At 36.6% G+C, this 16,455-nt stretch overlaps 2 long non-coding RNA genes across 3 annotated transcripts in view; both read right to left on the reverse strand.

The window, feature by feature from the left end:
• LOC109491709 overlaps positions 1–16,455 on the reverse strand; it is a 104,555-nt gene that overhangs the window by 56,571 nt on the left and 31,529 nt on the right. The window lies entirely within an intron of this gene.
• LOC123379985 lies at positions 2,454–7,413 on the reverse strand. The gene is made up of 2 exons (XR_006585162.1): positions 6,758–7,413; positions 2,454–6,127 (listed from the first exon to the last, which is right to left on the reverse strand). It is a non-coding gene; the product is annotated as an uncharacterized LOC123379985 (long non-coding RNA).

A 16,455-nucleotide genomic window follows, 5' to 3' on the forward strand; every position in this document is an offset into this window, starting at 1 on the left:
TGGAAGACTGGGAGACCTGAGGTTGCTGATGTCCCACCTAAGCATGGTGATGACTGGCTGCAGCTGAGTGGTGGCCACACCAGGACTTGCTCCTGTAGAGCCATCACCCCTCACACATCAGCTGACTCAGCTCTGTACCAGCATGGGCTCCAGGAACGCTTATAAATTTTGCTCTCCAGTTTCCTTCTTTCTCTGGCAAACAAATCTAGCATTCCTGTCTTCCATCTTGAAGAGCATGCAATTCTTTTTGAGGCAACCCTCAAACTAGCACCAGCCACCCCCTCCTTTTATAACCAAAAAGGCCTATTGAGATCTTCAAGATGTTTTCCTCAATAGAATTTATCCATCTTGACGTGGATTGTGCCATTCTTGTAGAGGGCAGAAGTACTTGGGATCATTTGATGTAGGAATTGCTCCCTCATCATATGGTTGGTAAGTGGCAAAGCCAAGGTTCAAATTCTGTCCTCCTGATTCCCAGTCCAATACTTCCAGTAATGCAGCTTGATGCAGTCCATAACCTGGGAGAGCTTTATATTGAGAAGCTGATTTAGAGACGAAGTAGAGAGGGAAGCATCTCTGCCAGCTGATGTTCATGGGCATTTATCAGCCTGTGCATCTTCTCCCTTCAGTAAGGAAGTAGGCAATCCACTGCCCTTCCTTTCTACACAGGTTTGGTTTTCTCTGGTGGCTTTTTAAATCAGAACATTCAAGCGGCCAAAGAACCCCAGGGACCACCTCGCTGAACAACCCAATTCTGTAAATGAGGAAATTGAGGTAACTCGTCCTTTTGAGCTGCTTAAATATCCTTTTTAAGCAAAACATGCTCATTTTGCCTGTACACAAATTGCTGGACAAGGTACAGTGGGTATTTTTTCATAAATCTTTAAGTAGAGAATTTCCAAGGTGGATTTGAATAATGATGGAAAACACAGCAAAACAGCTTAGGTGACAATAACAATAAGGCACACCAGAAACAATTTTATTGTTTAGTGAACTGTGGAGAAAGCACTTTTGCATCTCTTAAAGTGCTGTCAGGCATTAACTTATTAATCCTCAAAACAGTCCAAAAATTTTACTCAGAAACATCTATTTTCCTAAAGCGACTGAAAGCCAAGAAAAAGAGAGTATCACTGTGAATATCTAGATTTGAAAAACAGCTAAGGGGATTAGCAAAAGAGAGCACGGATGGGTTTAATCCACAGGGTGATAGAACAAGTGAGTGCAGCAGAGGAAGATACCAAGGATCTAGTCTCAGCCTACACCCACAATGAGGTGGAGTCATTCTGGGCCCCGAGCTCCTAAGGAGAGCAAAGCAATGCTTCTCACATTAGCTGTGATGGAGGACAGTTGTCAAATACCCCCATTAAGGGTTTCCAGATTTAGCAAATAAAAATGAAGGACACTCAAATAAACTTGAATTTTAGATAAACCTGAGATAATTTTTAGGAGAAATACGGCTCTAAAAATTCTTGGGACATAGAATGATATTAAAATGTTATTCATTGTAGTCTGCCATGCAAATTTAACTGGGCATCCTGAATTTTATGGGACAAACCCCTTCCTCCCCCCAGTCCATCATGGAACCCCCAGTCCATCATGGAACAATACCTGAAGAAATGAAATGACTGTGCACGGCCAGAAATAGCTTGCACCTGTGTGACTCCCCTCTGAGTAGGACAGCTGATCAATATCCTCTTTATTGAGACGTACCCATATGCTTGGGTATCAGAGCAAAGTCAAACTGGTATAAACATTTCTGAGCACTTCCTCTCAACTTCTACACTTACATACCCTGGACCAGGAACAACTACTTTGTCTACTGTCATTTGCAGAACAGGCTTTGAGTGTTCTGGGCAGGAAAAGTGGAAGCCCCATCTGCTTCCACTTTACCTCTTGCCAGGTGGGCAAGTCTGCTTAGGGCTTGGGTCTCTCATGGTCTCTGATAGTCTCTAAAATGGCAGTAATTATGCCCACTGCCGGCTCTGTGCCACGCACAGACTCAAATACCGCGTGTACTTGAGATAACAGCAAAGGAAAGATGTCTTCACAGGCTACCAAACGCCAAAGAGAGAGAGAGAGAGATGAAAATTTAAATATTTGATTTTATCAAGAAAATTGTCGCACTTACAAGACAATTCAGAACTTGTTAGACTCTCTTATACCTAGCCTATATTTAGAAATGCTTTCACATCGAAGGCTACATGAGGATGAGGAACTGATAAGTACCTGAATCATGGAGAGTGTAGTGATCCGAAAGATTTTAAACTAGCCCTGATTATGGTTTTTTTGCTTACTTTATATGATTGCTGTAAGATTCAAAAAAAATTATGTGAAATGTTAAATGACTCATCAGTGTCTATTTCCTGTAAGCAAAATGTTAGTGTACTTAAAATTTGTTTTTTTAAAGAAAAGCTAAACGCCAATTTTTTTTTTTTTTTTTTTTTTTTTTTTTGCTACTTGGCCTGGAAAATTTTGTATATGTGTGTATACACAGACATATACATACACATATAAAGTTTCCAGAGCTGGAGAGACTGGACACATGTGCATTTAGACAACTTTCTTAACCTTAGATCTCACTTCCCTTCTGCCATTCAAAATCTTTTCCCTGGAAAGGATCTATTAAACATTTTTGTTTATTTAATCCAGGTATACTATTAGGTGAATTCGGTGGAAATATTTGGATTTGTTTGTGCTAGGGGTGGGCCAACAAAGACTGATCTTATTTGTATTGTCTAAAGACGGATAACATAAGAGAGAAATCAAAATTGTAACACAGGGGCAACACAGTGAATCAAACAAGGCAAAGAGTACAGAAATAGCAAAGTTAACCAACTCCTAGGAGACACAGCCTGAAGTGTGGGTCAGTTCAAGAGATTCAGGACTTGTGGAAAAGTGTGTATGAAAGGGAGCCCTGATCTGTGGCTACACGCACACAATGGGAAGCCAAATACCACATTTTTAGGGAGCATATTCTGCTGGATGGTAGGTATGAATGATTGAAACTATATTGAGATAACTTCTTGAAATGAATCAAGGTGTTTTTCCTTTACATTCCCTCATACAAAATCTTCCCTTTATTCACCAGAGGCATCCATTACTTTGGGGGGAAATTGATATAATTGTAACAGAAATGCAAAGAGAGTTGGTACTCAGATTTTGAGTTCCAAGAGAGGTTCTTGATGCCTACTTCAGAGGCAATAATTATGAAAGCCAAAGCTTGGTTCTTTATATTTTAAAGGGAAAGATAAGTTTTTGTGAATCAAAAGGCAAAGCTCTAATGGAACTGGGCACAAAATATATCCACCAACAAAAGACTGAAAAGAGAATAGAGGTGGCATCAGTTTCCTATCACAAGAAAGACTGGGTTATTGAGGGCCTCTTTCCCGCTAAAAGCGTATAAAAATGTTATATAAATTTATAACATTTTTAATATCTGCCTGAACTTGATAAAAAGAAAGTGTACTTTCCAACACTCAGAAACAAAGACAAAACTTAAAATAAGATGGGTATCTAAAACAAAATGTATCAGACAATTAAGAAGAGAATTTTATTCAGGCTATTGTGATAGGAATAAGGTTCATTTATGGGAAGCATCCTGGGGAAAAAAAAAGGAAGGGAAAGGAAAGGAAAGGGAAGAAGGAAAGGAAAGGAAAGGAAAGGAAAGGAAAGGAAAGGAAAGACATCAGGGATTTATAGAGCTCATAAACAAAGAGTTATTCCTGTCTTATGGGGGTCATGAGAAGGTGGAATCTGCTCTAATCTGAATCATTGATGAAAGGTGGAGGTGGGTTTTATCTTGAAATATGCCAGAACCTGCTGCTAGTCTTTTGTGGTTAGCTGGTTAGGGTTGACTTTTCTCTCAGAACATAAAAGTATTGGGAGGATTTCTTAACTGTAATTATTTTCTGGAAGCTCAGAGCTGGGCAAATTTCAACCTTGTCAGCACTCCCTTTCCAAACAACTCAGAAGTAATCAGAAACCTTCTGATTGCGGGAAGTAGGGTCTAACAAATAGTCTCTGGCTGTTGGCATTGTGCCTGCAAATCAGTTGAATTAGCTGTTTAGAGGTTGTGGCAAAGGTCAGTTGTTTTAGAGTCCTGCTGATCAGGCATCTTAAAAGAAGGATGTCCACAATGGAAAGGAGAAATATTATCATAAAAGGTTGTTTCAAAGTAAGAGCTAGGAGTTTAACCCTGAGAGTAACTGGTACAGCGGATTCCAAGAAGTCAGTGGAGAAAAATCTTTCATTTATGCGATATATATCACAGAGTTTCTTGACTCTCTTGAGCTAAAAGTCCATGTTCTCACTGACCATGTCCACAATGTTGGCTACCTCTTACATGAGGGCTTGCAAGCCCCAAGCATTTTACTGGACTTCCTTTGTGGCTAAGCCAGTTGCTTGCTCAAAGGGACATCCAGCCAATGTAAGGCCTGCTGTGAGAGTGAAGTTTATAATCCATTCTCAGGCATCAGTTCATAGGGACTCTTCAGATCCTGGGGAAAAGGGCAAGCTTCAAGATAATCTACAGTCTCAAGAAGGATCTGAGTCATGTTTTAGTCTTTGTCCTCCATGACATAGGGTCAAGCAGGAGGAAAAGAAATTAGACGTTATCTTGGAGGACTGTGATCAGCTATTGAAGGAAATGGGAAGAATTGAAAATTTGGTAAGGATTAACAATTTGAGCAATGTGCATGGAGTCTAATTTACACATAGATGCCAAAATTTGTTTTCCCATGGTGGGGAAAGTGGCATAAATTTTTATTGGACAAGATGACAGAATGTACACATCCATCCATTAGTTACCATAATTTCAAAAAGGTTGCAAAAAATACTCAGAGTGAACAGTTAGAATTTGACAACTTGAAAGATTGTGCTATAAATAATGCTGTTAATGAAAACTTTCTGTTGAAATACAAAATTTCTCTTCATAGCTTCCCCTCCTTTGATCAAAAATAATGTCAAAGAAAGATTATTCTTGGTCACAAAATGAGACTAGCTTCATTTTGTTTGGCTTCACTATTTACATAGGTGCAGCATATAGACCGTCTTAAGCTGGTTTTGCTGGAAATGTTCATAAAGGAATTTCAAATTGGAATTTTAAATGCCTTTTGAGATTATGAAGTCAAGTCATGAACTTAATCATCAGATTTCACCATTGGTACCTATAAATTGGGGTATATACCTCTCTCTTCAAGTCCCCCACATGTCCTAAGATTCCTGAGCTTTTGAGGAAATGGCCTTCCTTATTCATCCATAACTCAGGAAATTTTGTGAGTCAGGTACCAGTCTAGTTTTTCCAAGGGGGGCTTTATAAGTACTGACTCCATAGTGTCAACTTCAGTTCCTAAGTAACTGGTCATATCTAATTAAATGAGAATGGTTCTTAACTATGATATTTCAAGCAAGTCGTTGGTGGCAAAACCAATATTTCCAATACCTGCTAACAAGGAGATCAGACTTCTGCAGAACTTATGCAAATAAGTATATTGGCCATGAAAAAAAATACTGAATGAAAACTTCCAAATCCTGGAGGTATCAATGAGGGAGAAAAAGATAACATTTACAAGTATTTCTTTCAGTTTATAGAAGTTTAGTCTACTGAATTGTTATAAATTATACATAAAGAGAAAAGATTAAAGGATTACTTATATATCCAGAAAATAAAACATTAAAACATCAACAATATTCCGAACAAAACCCATAGTCATCCTTTATCACTTCACTGACATGAATTGATTCTTGTTCTGCTTATTCTTGGGTTAGCAGTCTTGTGAACCCACTTGCTTCTTGACTAAAGTTCTGGAAATCCTGACTTAGTCCACTGGTATGGTCCCAAAGTTGTTTAAGTGATAGGCTATCACCAGAATCCTGGACTCAGAAGTATCTTCTGGCATAGTCGTTTTCCATTTAGCTCTAAGCAAGTCTTTCTTTGTTGAAGACAAAGCCCTCTGGCCTGTAGCTGATTGCAAGTGCTTTCAGGGAAGCATCAGAATAAAACAAAAGACTGCCCATAGATGACAAAAGATGTAAAACAGCTGTGCTTATTACTGACAATTTTCAAAAGTAAAAGATCTGATGAGTGTTGTTCAAGAATAATGCATCTGGCAAGGAAAATTGGTTGTTTCTGTGGCATGCAAAATAAGATAATAAAATCAATAAAAAGTTTGGACAAAATATATCAACGCATAATGATTAACCTTATTTCTACAGAAGAGTGAATATTGCATCTAATTTATTAAAATGGATGAATATAATCTTTTATAGAGAAAAACAGGTTCAGAGATAACATATAATAATCCTGAGAAATAATACACAAGGAATATATCAAGTGAATATACCAAGGATGTCAAGTGAAGAGATTCTCTAAGTCTAGACTGAATCCTAAACATCTGTATATTAAATAAGTTTGTGAACTCCAGTTGAAAACCACTAGCCTGGAAGATGCTATATTCAAATTAATGAAATAAATTGAAATCAAGTTAACATCTTAAAAGACAACTAAAATGATGACTCATTACATTGTTGTTGTCTGTTATCAGATAACACAGCACTAGGGCTCTGATGAAGGGAAACATCATGCACAGTGATGGCACATCACTGATGGACAAATATCTAGGAAATTACCACACAGCATACAATTTCTGAAATATTCATACTAACAACATTTTTTCCCATATAAATTTGACCTTGGGAGGGCTAAACATCTCTTCTGATTTGGCAACTTTTCCCATGAAACTCATCAATAATAACTTACCAAATAAGCCTAATTATTTCTGGCATCTCTCTCTATATAAGGTGGAAGCACAAATCCTTTGTGATTCTGGAAGCTTCTGGAAACTATCAGAGACAGTTTTAGGTCCAAAAGACATTAGTTAGAATCAATTTTGTAAAGGCAAAATATCAAGATTGTCAGCTTATTTGAGCTTGATGAAGATAGGATCATGGGTCTTCTCATAATAAAATTTAAAAAATTAAAGTAAAAAAAAAAGAACCCTGTATGATTGAGAAACAATACTTAGCTACCTATTAAATTAAGTGACAATCAAATATTTTAAAAGTAAACCCAGTAGGTAATATGATTATAAAGAATTTTAGTTTTTTCACCATGGAAAATTTTTGCTTTCTTAAATAATCAAGAACATAAAAAAATCAATACAGACCATAGAAGTGATCCTAGTCAGACACAGAATCTTTGCTTTTTAGGCAGATTTTATAGAAAATAAGAATATAATCTTTTATAACCTTTCAGTAAGAATAGACCAACACTCCAGGGAAAAGGTCACTTGAAGAGAAAGAAAACCAAACTCCATTAGTGCATCAGTGTAATACTTGCTATTATCGTTTTTTTTTTAAATATTAAAAATAAACTGGGGCGCCTGGGTGGCTTAGTCAGTTAAGCATCTGACTTCGGCTCAGGTCATGATCTCATGGTTTGTGAGTTTGAGCCCTGCGTCAGGCTCTGTGCTGACAGCTCAGAGCCTGGAACCTGCTTAGAATTCTGTGTCTCCCTCTCTCTCTGACCCTCCCCCACTTGTGCTCTGTCTCCCTCTCTCTCTGTCAAAAATAAATAAAATGTAAAAAAAATAATAAAAATTATTACAAATAATTATCAAATTTTAGCTTTGACCATAACAAAGTTCTCTTTCCATGAACCTCCTACTGCTTTCTATGCACATCCCTTGTAGAACAACTTCTCAGGATGGCAAAAATAAACACTTTTGTTAACAAATTCAAGTATATATGTCCTCTCTGAACCATACAAAAACAAGAATCAGAAAGTATAAGCTCAAAAGTATGCTTAGGAATTAATATATATTTAAGTAAATATTCCATCTTGTTTAGAAATGATCCAACTATGTAAAGAATATTGATAAATTAATTCAATTTAGTTTCAGTCTAAGACTTTAAGTTACCTAAAGACTTTGGAACTTATCTTCAAGCTACAGGCTATAAAACATAATTAATATTGAAAGAAAATTTATCACCACAACTGTATGGTCAAATAATCTTCAACAAAGCAAGAAGGAATATGCAATGGAAAAAAGACAGTTTCTTCAACAAATGGTGTTAGGAAAACTGGACAGCAACATGCAAAAGAATGAAACTGGACCACCTGCTTTCACCATACCAAAATAAATTCAAAATGGATGAAAGATCTAAATGTGAGACAGGAAACCACAGAACAGAGGCAGCAAATTCTTTGACCAGCCGGAACAACCTTTTACTAGACATGTTGCCAAAGGCAAGGGAAACAAAAGCAAATGTGAAGGGACTTCATCAAGATAAAATCTTCCACATAGGGAAGGAAGCAATCAACAAAACTAAAAAGTAGCCTACAGAATATTTGCAAACAACATATCTAATAAAGGGTTAGTATCCAAAATCTGTAAAGAACTTATCAAACTCAAAACCCAAAAAACAAATAACACAGTAAAGAAATGAGCAGAAGACCTGAATAGACATGTTTCTAAACAAGACATCCAGATGGGTAGATAGCAAACACATGAAAAAATGGTCCACAACACTCATCATCAGGGAAAAACATATCAAAACCATGATGAGATACCACCTCACACCTGTCATAATGGCTAAAATTAACAACACAAGAAACAAAAGATGCTGGTGAGGATGTGGAGAACACATCTTGCACAAGAGTGGGAACACTCTTGCATTGTTGGTGGGAATGAAAACTGCTGTAGCCACTCTGGAGAACTGTATGGAGGTTCCTCAAGACACTAAAAGAAAACTTCCCTATGATCCAGCAATTGCACTATTAGGTATTTGCCCAAAGGATACAAAAATACAGATTGGGAGGGGTAAAATGCACCCCAATGTTTATACCAGTATTATCAACAGTAGCCAAACTATGGCTATTATGTCCACTGACTGTTGAATGGATAAAGAAGATGTGGCATACACATACAATGGAATATTATTCAGCCATCAAAAAGAATGAAATCTTCCTATTTGCAATGACACGGATGGAGCTAGAATATATTATGCTAAGCAAAATAAGTCAATCAGAGAAGACAAATACCTTATGATTTCACTCATATGTGGAATTGAAGAAACAAAACAGATGAACATATGGGAAGTGGGAGGAAAAGAGAAGAGAGGGAAACAAATCATAAGAGACTTTCAATAATGGAGAACAAACTATGGGTTGACAGAGGGAGGTGTGTGGGAGATGGGCTAGATGGGTGTTGTGTGTTAAGGAGGGCACTTGTGAGGAGCACTAGGTATTGTACATAAGTGATGAATCACTGAATTCTACACCTGAAACCAATATTGCATTGTATGTTAACTAACTGAAATTTAAATTTAAAAAATTACAAAAGGAAATAAAATTTGTCAGAATAATGATTCCATTTGATTAAGCACAAATACACATGTTGCATCATCTTAAGCACTAAAAAGAAGTTATGTTACCTTATCTGACCAGTAAACTTGTAAAAGTTTAGGGAAAACATACCCAAGTAGAATAAAATATAGATGTATAATATATACTGATAAATCAGTAGTTTTTTTATTAAACCAAGTCATTAAAGTAGTTTATTAGGAAATATTTTCCAAAGTTATGTAATCTTGATTTCTTAAAACATTTGCGTTGATTTCTATAAGAATTTTTTAGCACATTAAAAGTGTTGGAAGTTCGATTTTCTTAACTTATGGTAATTTTGGGCATATTCAATTTATACAATTTATTTGTCTTTAAGTCTATCAGAATAAAACTCTGTAAAGAGATTTAATTCATTTATTAATACCATCCAGTGATAGAAAAATATTATACAATCACACAATGAAAGGTAAAGACATGACTGAATTTCATATATAGACATACAGACATACACAGGTGAAGTGCATATGCTTTCATTACAAAATTTCAGTCCTGGATCAAGAACAAACATAGACAAAGTTCATGATTTTATATAAACAAACTCTTCTTTTCCTTGTGGATATGAATTTTTAATTGACTGGAGGTCAAAATAGACAAATGGACAAGCAAACAAAAGAGATTAACAAATTAGATTTTTTATTGTCTTTCACATAAAAGAAACAAGATCTCTATGAACCATTAATCCATTTACAGAAATCACCAAGTGGTCCGACCATGAAATCAAGTGAGTACTCTAAATAAAAATCAAATCCTTACTATGATATCAGAGACACCAGGAGAGCCCAGACCACCAGTCAGGAACAGAATGCCAAGGTCTCCGAGAAGACCCATTTACAGGGATGGAGTAAGCAGGGATCTAAAGGTGAGGATCAATCTCATCTGAGTCACAGTACCAAACTCTCAAAGATAAAATGCACCTGGCAGTTAAGGAGATGATCTTAATCAGGCTATTGTAATTGTTGGAATGTTCACTAATGAGAATCACCTCAAAGAAAATAAAGAGGGCTTGGGAAGATACGGATTAACAAAGGAGTCATCCAGGGTCTTATGAGAATGATAAGAAAGGATGAAGATGGGGCTTATCTGAGTCACTGAGAAACGGTCTCCACCTTTTAGACTAGGTCTAATCTTGAAATGAGGGAGAGCTGGGCATCCTCTGTGGATTAGCCATTTCTCAGGAAACAAATGGGAGGGGATTTCTTTACCAATTACCTATTTTTCACAAGCACAAGGCTCTGGTGAAGTTCAATATTGTCAAAAGTAAGCTTGTGAGCTGTAACTCCAAGTTGGATCTTGATTTAAGTTGTAATTTCTTGGGAATAGGTTTTTAATGCTCATTATAAACAAACTGGCAGAAGATGGGGAGCTGCAACTGAGATCAAGATAGCATCATAGGTGACTTATTTCTCAGTGAAATGAGAAATAAAATATCTTCTTGCACCAATCCAAGGAAGCTGATCTGTTTGGAGCTGTGAGAGGAAAATGTCTCCTATTTGTAATCAAAAAGATAACAAGCATTGGAACAAAGGGATCCTTGTATACTATTAGTAAGACTGTCAATTGGTACAACCACTATGGAAAACAGCATGGAAGTTTCTAAAGAAATTAAAAATAGAACTAACATATGACCTAGGGTTCCCACTCTGGGACTATATCTAAAGGAAATGAAAACACTAATTCAAAAAGATATCTGCACCCCCATATTCAAAGCAGCGTTATTAACAATAGCCAAGACATGGGAAAAGTGTGTCCAGTAGTCGATGAATGAATAAAGTAATGAAATATTACTCAGGAATATTAAAAATGAGGAAATCCTACCATTTGAGACAGCATGGATGAAGCTTGAAAGCATTATGCTGAAGGAAATAAGCTAGACAGAGAAAGACAAATACGGTATGATGTATGAGCTCACTTATGTGAAATCTAAAGAAACAAAAACAGAAACAAATCCACCAAACTCATAAAAAAAGAGATGAGTTTGTGGTTACTAGAGGTACGGGTTATGGAGAGGGGAGACTGGAGGGAGGTGGTCCAAAGGTATAAACTTGTAGTTACAAGATAACTAAGCAGTAGAGATGTGACTATAGCTAACACTGCTGCATGATATACAGGAAAGTTGTTACGAGAGTAGATCCTAATAGTTCTCATCACAGGAAGAAATTTTTCTTTTCTTTTTCTTGTGTCAATATGAGATGATGGCTGTTAATTAAACCTATTGAGGTAATCACTTCACAATATGTGTAAATCAAAACATCATTCTGTACACCTTAAATTTATACAGTGATTCATGTAAACTATTTCTCAGTAAAGCTAGAAAAAAAAAGATTTTATCAAATGCCGGGAGTAGGGGGGAAGAATCCCAGAAGAAAAGGAGTGAGAATGAGGTAAAGAAACTATGAGATAGTGAATGAGAACTTTTGAAATTGATAAAAAATCAAATCATAGATTAAGAAGCACTAAGAAACCCAATCAAGTTAAATATATTGTAGATTAGACATATATACATTAAAGTAAAGCTGAAAACCAAAGGGAAACCCCTCAAAATAAAGGAAAAAGGAAGCATCACATTCAAAGGAGCTACAAAAAGACTAGCATTTGACTTCTCAGTGGAGACAACGGAAGCTAGAAAGACATGGAACTCTGAAGACACCAGGAAAACACTACCTTAACCAAGTGATCCAAGTTAACGTCAGCAGTGGTGGGTCTTAATCCCTATGTCCCCCTCCTCCACACCCCCTGGTAACCACTATTCTATTGTTTATCTCTGTAACTCTGCATATGGATGCCTCATAGAAGAGGAATCAGGCAGTATTTGTCCTTCTATGACTGACTTATTGCACTTTTCATAACTGTCTTCCACTTTGTTACTATCCACTTTGTTACCATAGCAGCTTTATTCATAATACCTGGAAACAAAAACTGGAAACAAAGCAAAGGTCCACTTACAATAGAGCCAACAAATACATTGGGATAAATTATTTCTTGGAATATTACACCCAATGAAAATAAACGAACTACAGCTACACGCAACAACAACATGAATAGCTCTTTTATTTGACTCAGTCAGAGAAGTCAGGCACAAATAAATACATACAACATGATTCTGTTTACGGAAAGTTAAAACAAGATTGGTATATAGAATTAAAAGTATGCATAATGTCTCTGTGTGTCTGAGAACTTGGGCAGGGAAGTGGTGTGAGGCAGAAATTAAGGGCTGGGGTAAAGTTATAGAATTCTTGGTTATTCCTCTTTCTTTTGAGTGCCAATGAGTCATTGCTTCTTTCTCAAATGAAAGTAAAATTCTTTAGTTCAATCACAGGCATGCTTTAAGATGAAAACAAAATTAGCAAATAAGATTATTGAACAAGTAACTAGTCTTTAGGGAAATCGAGTTTCAATCATATAGGATTTACCCTTGGACTCAGAGGTTAGAACTTATTCATAAGAGTCTACTCCACACAAGAATAATAAAAGATAGTTGGATTCAAGGAGAACACTGCGGATATCCTGTTGTAGTTCTCTGGTAGCTGAGTATTATGAACAAAGCACAGGTGGGTAAGAAACTCTAATTTAAGGATACGGTGTGTGTGTGGGGTTGGGGGGTGGATTTAAAGCTGTTTATTGTAATCCTGAGAAAAGAAGTCACATTATTTCAAATCCTTCTCCAAAAGCATCCACACCAGCACACATAACACATGCAAGGGTGGAATTTCCCTTCATGAATCCCGACAGGCATCTCCACCATGGCCTTCATGCTATTAGTTGAGACTTAATAATGAGGGAAATGAATCTTGTTTCTGGTATTAAACAGATGGCATTAAGAAAATATTCCAGGACCCTGTAGAGTGCCAACTACTAGTTCTGCAAAATTTATAAAATTGGCTCATACAAATGAAGGAGTTGGGATCGCTAAATAAAAGTGCTAGAAATATGAATGTCCTTTTTGGCTGTGCTCTGGAGATTAGATGTGCATTCCAAGTGGTCTATGCAGAGCAACTGGTCTAGGACAGAATGCAAAACCTGGCCTGGGACCCAGAATCTAACAAATGAGGGCCTAGACTTGGTTTGAGATTGTATTTGTCTCAGTGTACCAGGAACCAACAACAAGCCAAGTGATGGATAAAGATCAAATGTGAATTCAAGTGAGTGGACATGGCTTCCCATTGCTGCTCTAGTTTTCATGCAACTTCAGTGATCAATGCAGCCAATGCAGAACATGAAATCTGCTGGACAAGATTTGCTCAGAGACCTGGCTCTCTCCCTTTGGGCTGAGGGAGAATCACCTCAGCACCTGAGCCTGCCCAACAATGCATGAGGACACTTTTCTTCTGCTTAGAGTGAGGAAGGGCAGTACCAGCATTCAGTATACCCACTAACACATTAGGAAATTCTTGCCCTGCTACATATTTGCTATTGCATCACTGGGATTACTTACAGCAAGACTGGCCATAGGCTCCCAGAGGCAACAAAAGAGGGATTTCTTTGGAAGTATAGTGAGTCTAAAGGACAACAGTAAGAACCTATCAGCATATGGTATTATTTCTATAACAAATTGCTTTTAGGTAGGAAGTATACTTGTTTAAGTGACATGTGATAGGATTGCTACTTTTACCTTTAAGGAACCCATTAGGAAGAAACCTCAACACTTGTAACAAAAAAAGTTATAAATATTAAGAATAGGACCAAAGCCATAACTTTTAGGTAGGAATTATAAGAAGCTGTCATCCTTATTAGAAATTCTGTTAAGAATATTAAACAGATGGACAGACAGAAAGACAGACACTAATAGTCACCATAAAATAGTTACTGTAAAGAAAGTTTACAGATAATGACTGAATGGTTCCTGTCATCATAGAAGGTCCAATTAGAGCAAGATTATTGACATTTGGGACTGGATAATTCTTTGTTGCGGAGGGCTTTCCTGTACATTGTAGGATGCTGGCTGTGGTCTTTATGCATGAGATGCCAATAGTAACATTACTTCAACATGATCATCAAAATGGTCTCCAAATGTTGCCTGAGAACATTCAGATGGAGAGCTCATGGAAACCACCCAACTATGAGTAGGTGGATGGAGTTGACAAAATGGAGGCATGGAAGAGGAAGAAAGGAGAGGCTGCAACAAATCCCAGAGATAGTAAAACCCAGGCAAAATCACTCCCAGTTGGGAACCCCTGAACTGGAGGAAAGATCCAAGAGAATCAAGGAAGAATCTGAGAAAAATGATTAAATCTTAAAAGCAGAGTGCAAAATAAACATTCCTGACAATGGGGTACTTAACCTCCAACAAACCACAGCTCCACTTAGAAGAATAAGAATTAAAGTCCCTTTTAGCTCTAACTAGGTTAAAGAGTAGTATTGCCAATAAGAGGCTTTCATCTATAAAAGACCAGCAGAGCTAAAACTGTATTTTTAAGAGTTAAATAATATTACAAATTAAAGAAAGAGCAAATCAGAAGAAGGCAATAAAGCCTCATTAAAGTTAATTATGATAAAGATTTCCTTTCTTGAAGTGACCTTTTCGATGACAGGCCAATTTGAGTTATCTGATTATCATATTTACTATGGAATTTTCAAAGGAAAGAAACTGACTTTACAGATTTTGTGGTTTACATTTAAAAAAAAAAGCATCTAACACACCAATGGTAATCTGCCAAGCTCTTATACTTCTGTGCTATTATCTGTGAGTGCTTCTTAAGGAATTTGTTTCCACTGGAAGTTATATCAGTTCAACACAGTTTAACCAGCTGATTTCAGGCCTGGGGTGGGGATGGAGATAAAGAGATTTCTCACGACAGTCTCCTTGCCCTCAATGAACTTACTATCTAGTGATAGAGGTAGAAATACTCTGAAATAAATCATATTAATTTCTTTCCCAAGGAAATTAATAAGTTACAAGCAAAGAATAAAACTCCAAGGAAGGAGGCATTTAATTTCAACAGACTAAAGTTAGGGGAGGGAACACAGAGAGGAAGAGGGTTGGGTGCTACTTTATGTAGATTTGGAACTGACCCTGAGAACTGGCAAGAGTTCAACAGGTACTGATATTAAAGGTGGAAAGAACAGAAATGGTGAAAGCTGAGCGGTCAGGAGGCATAAGCTCTGTTTTTGGAGTGCTGAGTTAATCTATTATGACTAGGGTGTGGGATGTGTGGTAACATGGGTGATGTTGTTAGAAACCAGATTGGGGTCAGCTGTGGAAAGCTTTGAATGCCAGAGTAAAGTATATGTGATGATGATTTAGGACTTCTGTCTTATTACATTGGATATTTTGGTTTTGAATTACAGACTGCTCTTGCTGCTATGTCTCTATAGACATATTGATTGTAAATGAAGACTACATTATTACTAAGTTAATGTTAATAATCTTTTCAAAAGCATAAATACATCTGAGATGATTGACTGCTAGCAGTTCCAGAATTTATATCATAACAAAATGACTTTTCAATCTTGGTCTTGTTGAATTTGTATAGCAGACGCACTACTTTTCCTAGAATTTTAATTCTAGAATGGCTTTGAGAAAGATGGCAGAGATTATAGAGTAATCAAAGTTTTTCAAAAATCTTATCTGGATATTACCATTGTACTTGATTAATTAAACAGTTGCTAGGTTAAGGTTAAAGAAAAATGTCTTTGTTTAGGCTCTATATCCAGGGCAAAGCAATGCATAGGGTAGCAAAACCCAAAACACTTATTTTATATCCACAGAGAATAGTAGAAAAGAGCTCTTTGAATGTTATTGATGACTTTCTGGAAATGTCCATTGGATAATAGTAACAGAAAAAGCAAATACTTTATGTTATTAGATACTATGCACCCTTCAAATAAGTAAACATCTTTATGTTAGTCATTAAACATTTTACCTTCTTCAGCAAATTTTGTCCTGTGGCATTAGGAATCAAGGTTATAACATAATGTCAAATTTATGTCAAAAAGAAGCTCACAGTTTTATCAGAACTTTTCCACTGAGGAGTTCACCTCTGGAAGCCCTTTTGTGAAGAGAGTTTGACCTATTCCAAAATAGCCTGAATAATCACTCCTCTAAGAAAACAAAA

Source organism: Felis catus, chromosome C2 (assembly GCF_018350175.1).
Source record: "Felis catus isolate Fca126 chromosome C2, F.catus_Fca126_mat1.0, whole genome shotgun sequence".
NCBI lineage: Eukaryota > Metazoa > Chordata > Mammalia > Carnivora > Felidae > Felis > Felis catus.